A 15,783-nucleotide genomic window follows, 5' to 3' on the forward strand; every position below is an offset into this window, starting at 1 on the left:
AATCCATATTTATCTATTATAATAAAACACAATGGCAGGACAAAAGGTGGTCGGGATCGCGTGGGGATCTGCGTTTGATGGGGCATAGGTGTACGCTCCATATCGTTTCGAAACACCTTTGAGTAGTTTTTAATGTGTCATTTAATTAAGGTTGTAATAAAGTGTAGAAACCATGACTCTTGGCCTCTTGGTCATAAATAACCCCAAATATTAAGATTAATTGTCATTTAATTAAGGTTGTAATAAACGGTAGAAACTATGATTCTTGGGCATAAATAACTCCAAATATTCAAATTAAGTGCCAGTAAAAATAGGAGTAAGGAAATGAAAACAACGTAAAACGCCCAAGATTCACGCATGCTTTAACATCTATACCTCGGATCAATTTTATCTTCATTAGCATGGGATTCTTCAGATTAATTACTCCATCATTTAATTTCTAACATTCAACTCTTTCTCTGATAAAGTCTCATTCTCTCCATCCCTTTTTCACCTTCTAAAACCCGCTATCCCTCTCTACAGTAGTTTGATTATCTTCTCAGGTACTCCCTACGGCCGTACACATTTTATTTTGATCATTTTTTATTTTATTTTTTTGATGATGTGAGTGTGATTCTTTGTTTTTCATGGTTCTATCATTCTATGTCATCGAAATGGTAGCATTTTTTCGCGACATTCCTAATCGGTTTTAACCAGTCCTGGTAAAATTCACTTACTATGATCACAATGTTTTGATCGAGTGCACAGTTGGGTTAAAAGTTTTTGCTTACTATTGTTTAATTTTTTGCTTATCTTTCCTTAGTTGCGGAATTTAAGGAAATGTTTTGTAATTGTTAAGATTGTAGCTTATATGCATTTTAGTGTGCTTTAAATTTCTGATTTGATTTATGGGCACACTTAATTTCTAATCCATGGATATTTGGATTGGTGTGAAAGAATCGCCATTAAAAAGCACTAGATTGATTTATAGTTTAGTTGGGCTATTTGAATTGAAATCGATACACACTTTGATCCTAATCAATCAGGAAAAAGAAAATATTTTGTTGTTGCTAGCTATTGAGATGTAGGTAGTTTATTGGTCTCAATTTGATAACTTTTTATGCACTAACTTTAGATTTTTTTTCTTTTCCTCAACTTTTTGAAAAATGTGATGCTTCTCTTCCACTAGAATAAATGTAGGCTTTTAAAGGAGTATCAATGCACAAGGGTTCTTATTTAAACTTTCAGAGATTAAATTTATTCAATTTATGATTAAGTGAGGTTGAAGCAATAGCAAAGATTGGAAAGGCTAAGTGGTCTTTGACGCTGAATATGTATAGGCACACAAAATTATTTATGGTTCTTGAAGTAGTATGGTATACACTGAGTGAGTTGTACGTTGTATGTATGTGAATAGTTTCTTATAATGGCACTTTAGATTGTTACGTTGGATCTACTTAGGAATTCAAATAAAAGTTTGATGCCACGATACCATGCCCAAACAATTTTTCTTATGTTGTTTAACATGGGATATTCCAATAAGTAATCTCTTTTGTTAAACTACACATTTGAAGCTTCGAAGTTCATTATCGTATACTTACTAACATAAGCTAATATCATTACATATATACGCCTTCTTTGCTTTATAGCACAATGTCCAGAAAGATCTAATATCAGAAAAGGTTGAAAAACCTTCTTGAATTGGTTGCGTAACCTTAAGGGCATTGCATTACTGTAGTGGGTTGCTATTCTTAGGAACGCTTCCACCCTTAACTTATTCATCGTAAGCATCTCTTTAATTGCGACTATACTTAGACATTCTACCCATTTGTCATGTTCCTAATTATTTGTGATCAAAAGTTATTCAAGCTGCAAATCGGAGAGATTTGTGTGCGTGATCTCAACCTCAATTTATTTGTGATTATATATTTGAAGATAGTATTTATTAGTGGATACAACTCTTTACATTGTTGTGGATTACTTAGACCTTCAAACAACATGGGCAATAGCTCCTTTTATCTTAATTCTTGCATGATCAAACTTGAGCAGTTGCAGTCCAGATAGAATGGGCATTGGTATTAGCATTTGTAGAAGTGTTTTGAATTACTCAAGTATGTGGTGCGATTTTTTTTAACCTGCTTTTCTAAATTTTGATGATATGCTTGGTACACTTGATATGATTTATTAGTTGTTATGTTTTCTTAAGTTGTTGTTTGTCTTAGAATAATTAAAGTCAAAAATATATTACGGTTAAGGCATTTTAGCGGTCAGATATTCTACTGTTGGGATTGCACTAGAGTGAGGACAAGACAAACAAAATCAGTGGTTGAGATAGAGTCTTCACACATTTATTTGGGGCCAAGAAGTGGCCAATGACAATGTGTATGCTACATTTGAGGTTAGTATTAGACTATATTAGTGAGAGAGAACGGGTAGGTTTTCATAATGATTGAGAATTAAAACCACGTATTCTTCCCAAAATGCTTCATATTCTTAATTTGCTTAATGAAACCCACGACCCTATGCAATCCCCACTCTCCGCTCTCTTCTCCAAACCCCTCCTGCACTCAGTTTGAGTGTCGTCGATATCACCATGAAAAAAGGGGAATCAAGGGAGTAGTTCATTTCCATTTCCATAAAAACAGGTGAGTTGTTTCTTCTTTTTCTTTAATGCAAAAGCCTTACTAATCGCTGAATATAGTTTTACGCCAAGTGGTACTCTTGATTTAGTATATTGTTTTCCTATCTCTAATGCAAAAAGAATTTATCTATTCATCTGTTCATGGTAGCAATTCTCCTTGCAAGTCACCTTACATCTCATCTTTTGCCTTTTCAGGTCTTGGTTCAGAGAAACAATTACACATTCATTTTTGTCATAAGCGTAAGTACATACACCATAATGTTGAACTCTATCTTGAAAAATATATTCCCCGTGCAATTATTAGAGTAGTTGTTTATTTCAAAAACATTTTGTATGGTATTAGTCTCTACATCAAGTGGCTTAGATAACTAAATAACAAAATCAATAGTGTTTTGGAGGCTAAGATTGATGAAAGCAAGTTAATTTGACTAAGACCATCATAGAAGGTAAGTTATTTGGAACTTATTTATTTTTAAGCGCAATTATACACTTTATTCTTTTCTTCATTCCAAGCTCTCTTTGAGGAAGTTTCTTCTCCAACTCTACCTCCCAATCTTCATTGATCTAAAGCTTGCAACAATAGAACTTTCCTTACTTTATTCTCTATTTGATTTCATTTGATCACCTTTTCAGTCTGCTTATAGAGGTCGCCTATCTTTTTAAAAAGGATTTGTTAGGTTTTAGGTTTCTTTAAATGTGATTGGCATTGTAAGATTGCTTACCTTAAAGGAATGATGTCTACACAAAAAGATATCTTTAATAATTCCCCCCAACAATATATTAGTTAAACCCTACCAAAAGAATCATGTTTTTGACCATTGTAGTTCTTATACCATAGGATACTATGTGAAGTCTTCACTAGATTGAGCAATGTATGTCTCATCTGCCTGAGTAGGTTGAACATAGCACTACTATCTATTTAGAATTGAAAAATGCAACTTATAGTGCCGTTGGGAAAGTGCCTAAGATACTGCTTGATGGCGTTATTTCATTACAAATTGTGTTCTCCTTTCCCATTTCCTTATTTGTTGTACTTCTTTATTATTTGCCAAATTTTATCATGTAGAGTGTTTCATAGTTTGCTTTGCCTCTATTTATATTTTTGAACTATGCAGTTAAAGTTGAACGTTGAGCATAAGTCTAAATTATGCCAAATCGAAGCTTCAAATGATGTAGTAATTCCTTGGGAATAGGTTGTCACCGAAATTGGTAACTTTCATACCTGAACTATTTCTTTGATCCACTTTATTGATTGTGCCTCTTTGCGGTACTCTCCTTCATTATTTTCCCATTTTTATTTTGTGGAGTTTTGATGGTCGACTCATTGATTATTTGCTTATCTTTTGTTGAGCCATGCTTATGGGAGACCTGTGATTGGTTCGGAATGCTTAGCGCATAGTGAAATTAATATATGAAAATGTAAGGTCAGTCGGCCAATCCAACCTGGGACATTTCAGTCCACCGTCGATAAATGTAAATTTGGTCAAGGTGTTATACAACCTTGAGCCTAGAATGGGGTGCTTACTAGGTTGTTCAATGAGGAGTTGGGTTTCATAAAAGTGTGTAGGGATTTCGAAAAGATCTTCCTAGATGCATGAGTACGTGTTCTCAAACTTATACAATCGGCCCATCTTGATATTCTCCATTCAGTGGCCAAATCGACCCAACGTAAAAGTTGCTTATACAATTTTTTTTTTTTTGTTTTAGTGCCATATGTATCATAATTCATTTTCTTCCACGTCATGAAAATTTTCAAATAATAAGCTGATGGTTTGTTTTGGATCCACGTATTATATTGATTTGTACGTAGCATATCCCGACATCAAAAATTAGTCACCCATACTTCTTTTCATTGGGGGTTCTCCTAATTTGGTTTGTAGTTCGATTTTGTTGTTACATTATCAGTGTTTTTTTTTGAATGGTAAGCATTGCAGGGAGGCATAGGTTGGACTACAGTGGAATTTAACTGATCTAGCTTGGAGTTTTTATTGAGCATAGGCTGCAATGCTGCATTAGACATGTTTGGATGAAAGTTGTATGGGGCAAAAGCTTCGGCAGACACATACCTTCTAAAATATTTGAATTTTAGTTGTTTTGATCACTTGGCACACCTCATTATGGGTTTGTCTAAAATTGCTTGCTAGATCATGTTGTAACCAAATTTTAACTTTTTTTTTTTTTCTTTTTGGTAAATGTTGAGAATTGCGGGTTGTTAAAAGTGGAATAAGGAATTCAGGGAGGTACTTGATTCAATTGACGCGGCGATTTTGCGCCATGATGAAAGCCGGTGATTCAAGTTCAAATACAGCTAAAGAACATTTATTCATAGTAAACACCTTTATTCACTGCACACCACACACTGCAAGAGACCTTTCCAGTACAAGCTGATCTGGCTTGGTGAAAGTGGCACAGGCCGGCCAAAAGCTTAGGCATCACATTCCCTCTTGAGTGTGTTATCAATATCCAAGTTGCTGTTAGAAAATGGACGCAATATGAAGTTGTTGTTAGAAAATGGTACTTCATGGGTGTGGTGGCGGGAATTAAACTTATAATAATATGGAAACATCAATTTTTAGACGGTCTTCGCGTGTTCAAAACAAGATATGTAAGCGTCAATGGTCAATCTTTTCAATCTATATTCCTTGGCTTTCCTTGGTAATAACAGGATTTTAGAGAGTTCTCATCAATTTATATTCTTTGGATTATTTTCTTTTGGTAACAGGATTTTAGAGTCATGTATGCATGTGCAATACTTGAGTCAACTATCTCATATGGAAGCGCAAAATACAAGTTGCTTTCATTTGTTAAGTTATTTTATGGCAACACCAGTACCTTTTCTTTTGCATTAGGTATTCAATTAAAAGTTGAATTGCAGGCTACTAGAGACATAGCAGAAATAAAAACATTATTTTATCTTAACAGGTTAGTAGTGAACAAGAAAAAAAGAGACATAACATAAAGAATAAGATAGTGTACCAATATTTATCTCCATCATTTTATTCTAATTAATTCTACATAATATTAATCAAGAAAGCATTAAAACAATCCGTGCCAAAGGCACGGGTAATACCTAGTCTATTATAATAAAACAAAATGGGTAAACAAAGGGTGGTCGGGATTTCGTGGAGATCTGAGTTAGATGGAGAACACGTGTACGGTAGATATTGTTTTGAAACATCTTTGAGGCTTTGAGTAGTCTTTTAAAGCACATTAATTAATATGTAAATGTAAAAATGCCAAAATTAAAATTTGGAATAAAGGCAAAAAAATATATTCTTAAATGTTGGGTTTAATTCGTTAAATGTAACGGTCGTATTAAATGGATAGATGGACCAAAACACAATTTGTAAGTTGGCTCATTGAAACATTAGTAAAGGATTTGTTGGCTTGGGTCTCTAATACAACACTTCTGAAACGTTTCAGATGATTAACTTCCATAGGCTATACTTATGTATAAAATAAATTTTCACATTTATTTAACAGTGAACTTTTTCATTTCTACTTTTTTTTTCTTCATGTTTCATCTAAAATATACTTATGCTTTTTTTGTGATCACTAAACAAATGATATTGAGTGAATTTATTGAATTATATATTATTATTTTTTTCCTAACATGCATCAATAAATGTAAAAACAATCGTGTCGGAGGCATGGGTTATACCTAGTCTATTATAATAAAACAAAATGGATAGATAAAGAGTGGTACGGATCGTCTAGGGATCTGAGTTAGGTGGGGAGCAGATGTGCGGTAAGAATCACTTTGAATGGATTAAATTTCACAAATTAAATGCATGGATATTATTGTTCTCAAACTTCTTTGAGTGTGAATGAAATTCAAGTTTTGTAATTAAGAAAACATTTTGTGACTCTTAATATGGCTTTAACATAAATAAGTTTTGAAACACGTTTAAGGGGCATGGAATTAAAGTTATATATACAGGAATTAGTAGTTGTGTGACTCTTTATGTGCTGTACATAATTAAAGGTTGGGTTCGCCACAGGAGATTTATACCTTTTACCTTTAATCCAAGCTAATTTCATAAAAGTCCACACTCAACATACAATAGCCCACATCGTACGGCCCAGACTCTTAAAAGCATTCAGTATCCAGCTTAGGCATCCTACGGCCCAGACTTTGAGGAGTCTCCAACCGTCCAACAGTTCAAACATCTATAAAAATAAATTAAAAATAAAACCCAGTCGTTGTCTCTATCAAAATCGTTTAAAACGCTAAAATTCTTATTTATTAAGCTAATTAATTAAAAAGTTACAATACGGGAAGAGTTTAAAGGGTATCTGATTAGTAGTTAGAGCACAACTGATTGTATCCTTCCGTTACTCTCTGATTTTTCTCTCCCATTCAGTTGAGTTAAAGCAGCAGTGAGAGCGTGCTGGATTAAGTAACGTATTTGATTAGTAATTATTCATTTGCTTCTCTCAACTCTTTCCATATAAAACCCCAACTCGCAAAGCTCTATCTACCAATTTTTGGCGTGAAGGTAATTAGTAGTTATTTCTTACCAATTTCTTCCAAATTAGTAATTATTAAATTTCTACCGATTGTAATGTTCTTATTTTGTTTTCTAGAGTATGTCATGCAGATACATGTAAACGTCTGCAACTTCTCATACGCGGCTCACTCTCCCCAGTGGACTCAGTCCTTTTTCTACAAGACTACAAACTAATCTCCTCTTCCTTCCACCTCTTCAGGTATCTTCGGACCCTTTTGATTTATTTTTCATTTTTTATTTTCTATGAAGCTTTTGTAGCTATTGTATATATGAAGGTTTGATTATATTTTTGTTATCTGTTTTGCCTCTCTTAGGAAATAAAATATTAAGATGCTAGCTTCTCCTTTTTCGAAATGTTTTTCTCCAGTCTATCTATTCATTTATTTCTATCTGGAACTCTCAATTTCTCAAAATTTTCTCTCTTTTTGCAGGGTGTCTTGCTATCCTTTCGACACTCACATTTACAGGATAAGTTTTTTTCGTTTTTTTTTAGTTCCTTCATTTTTCTAATTTAATTTTGTGTTTCCGCTTTCCACTTCAATTTGAAAAAACATGGTACAATTCATTTAGAGAGGAAGAAAAAAGATTACTGGACTTTTTGTGGATTGGTAAAAGGTAGACCATCAAATGCATTAGTGTACATAAATGGCATCAAATCCGTCAATAACCGACCCATATTTTGATGCAAATAGTGTTATTTAATGGGATATATCGTAGCTAAGACTGAAAGGAAACAATTTTATTCTCTCCCTAGCACGTTACACCAATGTTGGGTAAGCAGCCATAGCCCACATTTATTAGTAATCCACATTTGGCTAACACACATTAAACCTAGATTTCCAAAGTTTAGCTTGAGCATTTGCACACCCCTCCACAACTTATGTGACTGGGAATCTCATTTGTACTTGAGTGCTGTATTGGGCGCCACTGAGATTAGATCGGGCAGCCTCCAGCCCAGCCCAAACAACAAAGTCCAAACAAGAAAGCCCAGTACACCCCCCCCACCAAATCGCAAACCGGAAAAACCTGTTTTTTAGGTCATCTCTCTCGGTCATCTCTCAAAAACCCTTGACAAATTATCGCCAAACCTAACCAAAAAATCAAAATCCAATTGAAGCAATCCAATTGAACCTTCGACTATGAGGAAGGGTTTGTTCTAGTAGCAAGAAAGCCGTGTTTATCGCCAACAGCTTCCCTTCATCAAACTCAAGTTTATCGCCAACAAATTTTGCCCTTGATTTTATTTCAATCTTCTTCATCCCGATTCGTATCTTGTTCTTCTCGATTTAGCATGATATTAAAGATATAAATCAAATATTGTGTTTTTTTTTTTTGTAAAGGATCGAATATTGTGTTTTACTTTTAACGAATCTTGAGAAGGCCATAATCCTCGATAGTAGTTGATCGACTTGCTCGATGATATCTTTCTTATGGTATAATAACCAAATAACGGAAATAATGGAGTTGTTTCTCACAATTCGATCGGAGTCCATGATGTATGAATTAAGTAACAATGGTAAACACCCCGATCGTCTGTTTACAAAAGAGTCGTCTCTCTGAATCTATTAGCGACCATGGATGATCTTTGTATACATTTTTATCGTTTACTAAGTATGTTTCAACTTTCATGGCATTGGTGGAAGATGGATGGAAATCACTTTTCTTTCTCTCATAATTAGAACATGGTTATAAGAGTGACTTCAATTATCTTGTAATTGTGATTGGAAGGCAAGAGCCATTGCCTTTGGCTCTGCTTTCCTTTTCTCATCGGGAATAGCTTTATGTACATAAGCATCAAGTCGAAAGCGTTCAATTCTGAATATATATGCATTATCTTACATACAATTGATTGGTCTTGTTTCTTATTGATAACCCGCTTGTCGGTCGTAATCTTGTATGGTGTGTGTTTCAATTGTGTTAGCCATTCAAAGAAAGATTTGAGTATTTGAGTCACCGATGATGGTAGAGATTTGGCCCCTCCGTGATGTAGTTCACAACTAGTCTCTACCCGATTATAGGAACATTGTGGAAGGGTGTCATCATCCCGTAAATCAGATCTGTCGTAAGGTTGATCAATTCACTATACAATCGTGTGTTTTTATGTGTAAATATTAGGCTCTTGTTGTAAGTAGGCAATGGCTAGCATCGCCCATCTCTTTTGTGGTGCCGCTGAAATCTATCGACAGCGTATTAGAAACCGAAGTCAATTGCATAGTCTATACATTCTGTTAAAAGTAAAGAGTTGAGTCGTCATTCTGCATACGAATTTAACCTTGTACCATAACTCAATCCCTAATTCCACGCCAAAATCATGCACCTGTGGTTTATAGATACGAAGTACAAACTATTCCTAAAGTCAATAGAGATCATAGGTTTTTTATGTTTTCGAGTATCTATAGTAGTTGATCTAGTTTTCCTCTTGGTCAGAGATAAAGTTTGAGTTGGAGAAGACATTCCACTTCCACTATCTATTGAAGACGTTGGGGAAAGAAAAACGGGGTGACTTCAGCGATTCTTCGATCGTCTAGATTTTGGTGAGTAATCAAAAAATGGAGTACTAGTAGTGTCTTTCTTCATGTTTAGTACTTTTGTTCAAAACTATTAAGTACTGTGTTTGTTTGGGTTTTGAGGAGAAGAGAGAAAGACTTTGTTGGGTTTAACAGTTAGAAATAGTGAGAAAAATAAGGAGATGAAACTAACTTATTCAAAATGAAGAAATAGTTTGTTATGTTTGGAGATTTTTGTGGATATTTTGTTTTGTTGGAAGGTGTTGTGATGAATAACAACACTTGTAATTTGGCGGCAAATTAAACACTTGACCGGCCAGGTACAAGAGTGTTTTTGTGAGTTTGTTATGATAGAGGTTAAAACCTTTGCGGCATTTTTCTCACCGCAAAATGTCTAAGCATAAGCGTGAGTATAATATGGTATGTACCAAACTTTCAAGATGTCAATTGAGAAAATAAACACTTATTACATATATTGATTATTTAATAAGAACTTCACTGAATCACCTATCAAAGAATTAGATAGAAAACAACTCCACTCGTGATTTAGTGTTAAGCACGTAGACAAATGGCAATAGTAAGTGAATACAGGTATGCTGGCCATGTCAATATTTTCTTTTTTTTTAAACTTTCTAAGCCGGCAATCAGTATGACGTGAGGTCCATAAGTTGTATGTCTGCAATTGATTCTACCCCTATTAAAACCAACCTATTTTAAAAGCCTAATAAGAATTTAGAACACATCTTTTGGCATATATATGCTCCATACATAATTTGCCAATCCACTTGACTCAGCTCTATTCTTTTAGAATTAGGAGTTGGGATATAAAAAGTTAGTCAAAATACAAAACATAAGCTACTCCAAAAATAAAAGAAAACGAGCCTTTGGATATATTATTCCAACCAGTTTTGGTGAACCCAAAGTCTACTTAACCATACTTAACCACCGCATCCGAAAAGATCATATCAAGGGCGTCATTCCAATTTGCACGTATTTTTCCAGAAGTGGTACTTTTACTCATTTATATATAGTGACAGTAACAAATGATTAACTCTCAAGTAACCCTTCTATATATATCGGGATCAAACAAAAGTATCTCAAAAAAAAAAAAAAAAAAAAAAAAAAAAAGTTGGTATGAAACCTTAACGGAACATGCTATATCGAGATTACAAGTAAAGATGATAGTTTTGAAGCCATTTGTAATGTTAAAGTGGGCATGAAGTGTATCTAGTAAACAAGTGTACTATAAAGTTAAAAAAAAAGGTAGCAAGAAAAGGCATTGTACATTATATTACAACAAGTCAATTCCTTAAAACTTACACAATAACCTATGTACTAAAAATGAAAAGGAAAGAAACACTTGCATATAACTCTGTGGCCATTGTCGTGAAGCGAAAGGAGTTGTTTCATTTTCATCTTCTATTCCCCGACTCTTCATCACCACCATTACTACTTACTACGAGAACTATAATACTTATTATCGAAAAAAAAAGAAGAGAACTACTACTACTTATAATTACTTCTTGGGATAGAAATCACTAGGAACATGTCTTTGGTATCTCTAATATTCATTCCAAATCATGTGTTGCTATCCCAAATCCTTAATCGATAGTGTGCTCTAAGTCTAGTAAATTCTAGTTTGGAAGTATAATCGATCGAATAAGCTGTCGGTGTGTTTCAATCCCACAAGAATATATGAAAAAACTTAACATAACACAACACCATCAAACCACACTTGTAGTGTATGTATGATCTAGGATTGATCAATGGTAGAATCATCTTGCTCATTTCCTCTAGGATGTGATTCAGATGAACCACTTGCCATAAGTGATCCATACATTTGTTAAGTCGCAGCGAGCATGCCCACTTAACTTTTATTATTTTAAGGATGATCCTTTCTTTGCAAGAAGCGGCCTTTTCCGGAAAGCAACTATGAGTAGATTGTTCAACCTTAACTCCAAACAAACAATGGCTAGTTTGACATCACAACATCTTCAACTAAAACCAGAAAACTAACTACCCCAAACTAATTACACTCTTAACTCAAAGAATAACATTTGTGCGACTAAAACTTCGAATGTTACCTCGTAAACTGGTTCAAAACCACCCTCTCCAAGCTTATTCGCCAATAGAAAAATCAACAGAGAAGCGGTGATACACTAGCAAACAAAAGAAAAACCCCATGAACGATATCAAAACATGGTAATACTAGAACCCATCGAATTTCAAACAAAAAATCGATTTATTAGGGAAAAAAAAGGCTTTTGGGAAAATAAACACGGTTTGGTCCGAAAAACACGCTTTTATAAAAACTAGTCACTTTCGCTCATCCGTTGCCAAAGGCAAACCGACAAACCAAGATTTTTAATCTCAAAGTCTCGATCTCTCATCTCAAGCTCACCTCGAGGTAAGAAATATGATCCTAAAACTTCGATTTTTTTTGTTTGAAATTCAATGGGTTCTACACGCAAAGTGATAAAATAAGCATTTGATTTGAATTCATGTGGCCGTTTGAACTTCGAACACTTCAACACTTCAAAAATAAACACCACTTCAAAACCCAATAACAAATCTAACACTTGTATTCAAAACACACCGCTTTCATTCTCACCACCTCAAAACACCAAAAACAACAAAACAGAGAGTGAGAGAGAGAGAGATGATGATGAATGTTTGCTGCTAACAAAGGGCGGTGGATGTAGCGGTACCAATCGGAAAACAAGAAACAAAGGGACGAGAAGGGGGAAAAGAAACAACAAATTGAAACGAACCAACTCTCTAACAAATTGGTGAACATAACCAAAAGAATTCCTAGGTATCAAAATCGCAGCGAGACAAATAGTATTAGCAAACCATACCCACCCCTCAAGCATTGATTAAACTCAACAGAGTTGAGTCGAACTCTAAGTCATGTGTTGCTATCCGTAATCCTTAATCGGTAGTGTGCTGTAAGTAGTGTACTCTAAGTGGCCGATACGCCGTTAAGCTAGTGCAGCGAGCATGCCCAATTAAATATTTTTGGTGCATTCTGATTTAAGATTGGCCCCCAAGCTAAATATTTTTGTGGTATGGTTAGAACTTAGAAGAGGGTGACAATGTGTCATAGCATCAAGGTGCACTGCTGTTATACGAGGCTTTCTCTTTTGAGGATCAATACATTAGGGTTATGTATCATAGATCAAAGACTACTTTTCGGATAGATGATTTGTAATTTCTGAAAATACAAATTCAGATTCTCTTCTTTTGTCCAGTTATTTTGTCGAAGATGATTTAGTGGTTGGTAATGTTTTTAAATGTATCGTTTTTTCTGTAAAGAAACCTTTTTCTTTGATCATGAATGATGAATATGAAGTTACTACTTGGGGAAAGCTACTTTGATCATGAATGATGAATGATGTTATAAGAGAAGATACTTTTACCATTTTATGATTAGTGTTTACATACATTCACATTACTCACCTTTCATAATCGCTTATGTTCTTGAGTCTTGGCTAATGAGTAATGACCTTGATCACATGCAGCTTTTTTACGAAACTTGCTTAAGGGTCCGATACTGGGGGAACAAACTGAAAAAGCATTATAGGTGAGAAGCTTTCTTTGGTTTTCAAACTTCTTGAATGTATGTTATCAAGGTGGTTTTTTGGGTGGTTTCCCTATGCTTGACGAGGGACGAGTCAAGTTCATTTTGTTGTAGAGAGTCCAGTTATTTTGTTGTAATACTTGATGTACATAAATGACGGTTCATACGTAAACAGCCTTGTATATATATACATTTTGCAATTTGTCGTGTAAAAAGTTAGGTTATATGTACATATGGTTGTTGGAAGGATGTTATTATTGATTTCCGTGTTATGACGGGTTTAAGTATACTGAAATGTTGACCAAACAAAGGAAACTCTGCCCCAAAAATCTCGATAGAATTTGGATAAATAGCGTAACACCTCATTCTATTTCTTCATATATACTTGGAGTTATCATAGCAAGCTTATAAGTCTATTAGTTTTACTGACGAGATGATCTCTTTTTCTAGTGGTTTTCTTTGTACATTGTTTATTTAAATATGGTTTACTAATACTTGTTTTATTTTTCTTTGTAGCGATGGGTCCTCGATCAAAGAATGTGAAGAATGTAGCGAAAACTACATTAAAGGGTGTTAAGAAATTGTTTGGTGGCGGTTCCTCTAGCGGTGATGCAGGTTGGAAGAAAAAGACATAGGGCGACGGGCTTTAATCCATCGGTAGTAGAGGGACCATTTGGAAAAAGAGGTTCTTGAGGTTCCCGAGGTTGATTCGTTTAGTGAAGATAGTGTAGATAGTGTAGATAGTGATATTAATGTAGGTTTAGATGTAGGTTTAGATGTAGGTTTAGATGTAGGTTTAGACAAAGGGAAGAGTATAGTAGAAGAGGAGAGTGAGAGGAGGAGGAGAGGAGGGAGGAGGAGGATGAGGATGAGATGATGATGATGTTGAAGAATATGTGGTAGAAGGCGCACCACCAAAGGAAGAAGCACCTCCCAGATGGATTTCGTAAGAAAATCCAATGATGATTTGGAGTTTCAAAGAGGTGTGTATGGGGAGGCCCGTATGAGTCGAGTTGTTGTTGTATGACTATGCGTGCATGTCGTCATTGTGTTTGGGAGAGAAGGGTAATATTTTGTTTTTCTTGTGTACTTTGATTTTCTTTTTATAAAATCTTTTGTTTACGCTCATATATATCTAATGCGCTTTCGGTTGTTTTGAGGAGGATCGCGGGCGTTGAAGTGTGTTTCACACTTAGCGAAGTTATCCCAATGGAATTTCAAAATGAATGTGAAAGGTCTCCGAGATTTGCCGCGATTGAGAAGGACTGGGTTGTTTGATCTCGTGGAAGGTTATCACGAAAGCATATGGATCCACCATTGATCTCGGCGTTTGTGGAGATGGCATCCGGAGACCAACACCTTCCATATGCCAGTTGGGAGATGATCGTGACTTTGGGCGATGTTGTCCAAATCTGTGGAGTCCACCAATTAGAGGAAGAAGCGGTCTGAGGGGAGATGAAATTTGAACTTACAACAATCGATAAATCTCTTTACATCTTGGTGCGGGCTCCCTATTGATTTGATTAGGGCGGAGATGGAAGCTAGCGAGGTTCACTTCAAAAGTAAGGCTAGAATTCATCCGGAAGCATTTTGCGAACAAGATTCATGATAGCCCTATATGTGACGCTCTTTGGGAATGTGGTAGAAGGCCTCGAAGTTTCGGGGATGTTCAACGGACTTTATTAGAGCTTTTATTCTTACTTTTTTCTTTGGATGTGCCGCTTTTATCGACAAGTCCGGACCGGAAAGTGCCTATATGTTATCCGGAGGCCGTTGTTGAAATTCGATGAGATAGAAGAGTATGCATGGGGTGCGACAATTTTGGCGTTTTTATATAGAGGTCTCGGGCTGCCGTGATGCGCGAAGGTGAAAGGAGTTCTGGGCTATATGACTCTTCTACGTAAAACTTGAGTATTTTAGAGTTTATTTTTTTTTAATGTTAATTTTATTACTCTATCAATATGTTAACTATTTGTGTATATCTAGGCATGGATCTATGAGTATTTTCCTCGGTATTCGCGCGATCCCCCAAACTTCAACTATATCTCGCCTCGGCCAAGCGTGCTCATAGACACATCCCATTAAACTCCACACTATTACGACCTGGCGTATGCATTGCGTTTTATCGGCGATAATTGATGATTTGAATGAGTTCAATGTAAGTATTAAATTCAATGACAATTTGGTATTTAAGTTTCTTTATATTTATTTTTTAGTAATTGATCATTAGAGTTGTTAATGACACATTTGATTTTGTTTCGGTTGTTTGGCATCCCTACAAAAATATCGAGAGATACAAACCCGATCGATGACATTGCATTTTTGAGGGATTGCTATGTTTTTTCAACATTGTCGAGCTTTACTGTTGTCGCGCAGGGGTGGTCGCGTCGGTTAGGTCACGCGGCAACTTGTACCTAAAGATCCTCCAATGCCAAATTGGAGAACAAGAACTGGCGGCGGGGCGCGGTATGAGGTGAAATTTGGACCAATATTGGGCCACTTTATTTGAGTCGTGGCGTAATCACGCGTGATTCAACTCTCGCAACCGAGGACCTATTTCGCCTT

The 15,783-nt window shown here is 35.4% G+C and overlaps 1 long non-coding RNA gene across 1 annotated transcript in view; it reads left to right on the plus strand.

The window, feature by feature from the left end:
- Positions 1-6,752: 6,752 nt before the first annotated feature.
- The window catches only part of LOC147482641 (uncharacterized), a 34,494-nt gene continuing 25,463 nt past the window's right edge, over positions 6,753-15,783 (plus strand). The window contains exons 1-2 of the long non-coding RNA XR_015204149.1: positions 6,753-7,119; positions 7,208-7,330. This is a non-coding gene — a long non-coding RNA (uncharacterized LOC147482641). The remainder of the gene's footprint in view (positions 7,120-7,207; positions 7,331-15,783) is intronic.

Source organism: Coptis chinensis, chromosome 8 (genome assembly GCF_015680905.1).
Source record: "Coptis chinensis isolate HL-2020 chromosome 8, ASM1568090v1, whole genome shotgun sequence".
Classification (NCBI taxonomy): Eukaryota; Viridiplantae; Streptophyta; class Magnoliopsida; order Ranunculales; family Ranunculaceae; genus Coptis; species Coptis chinensis.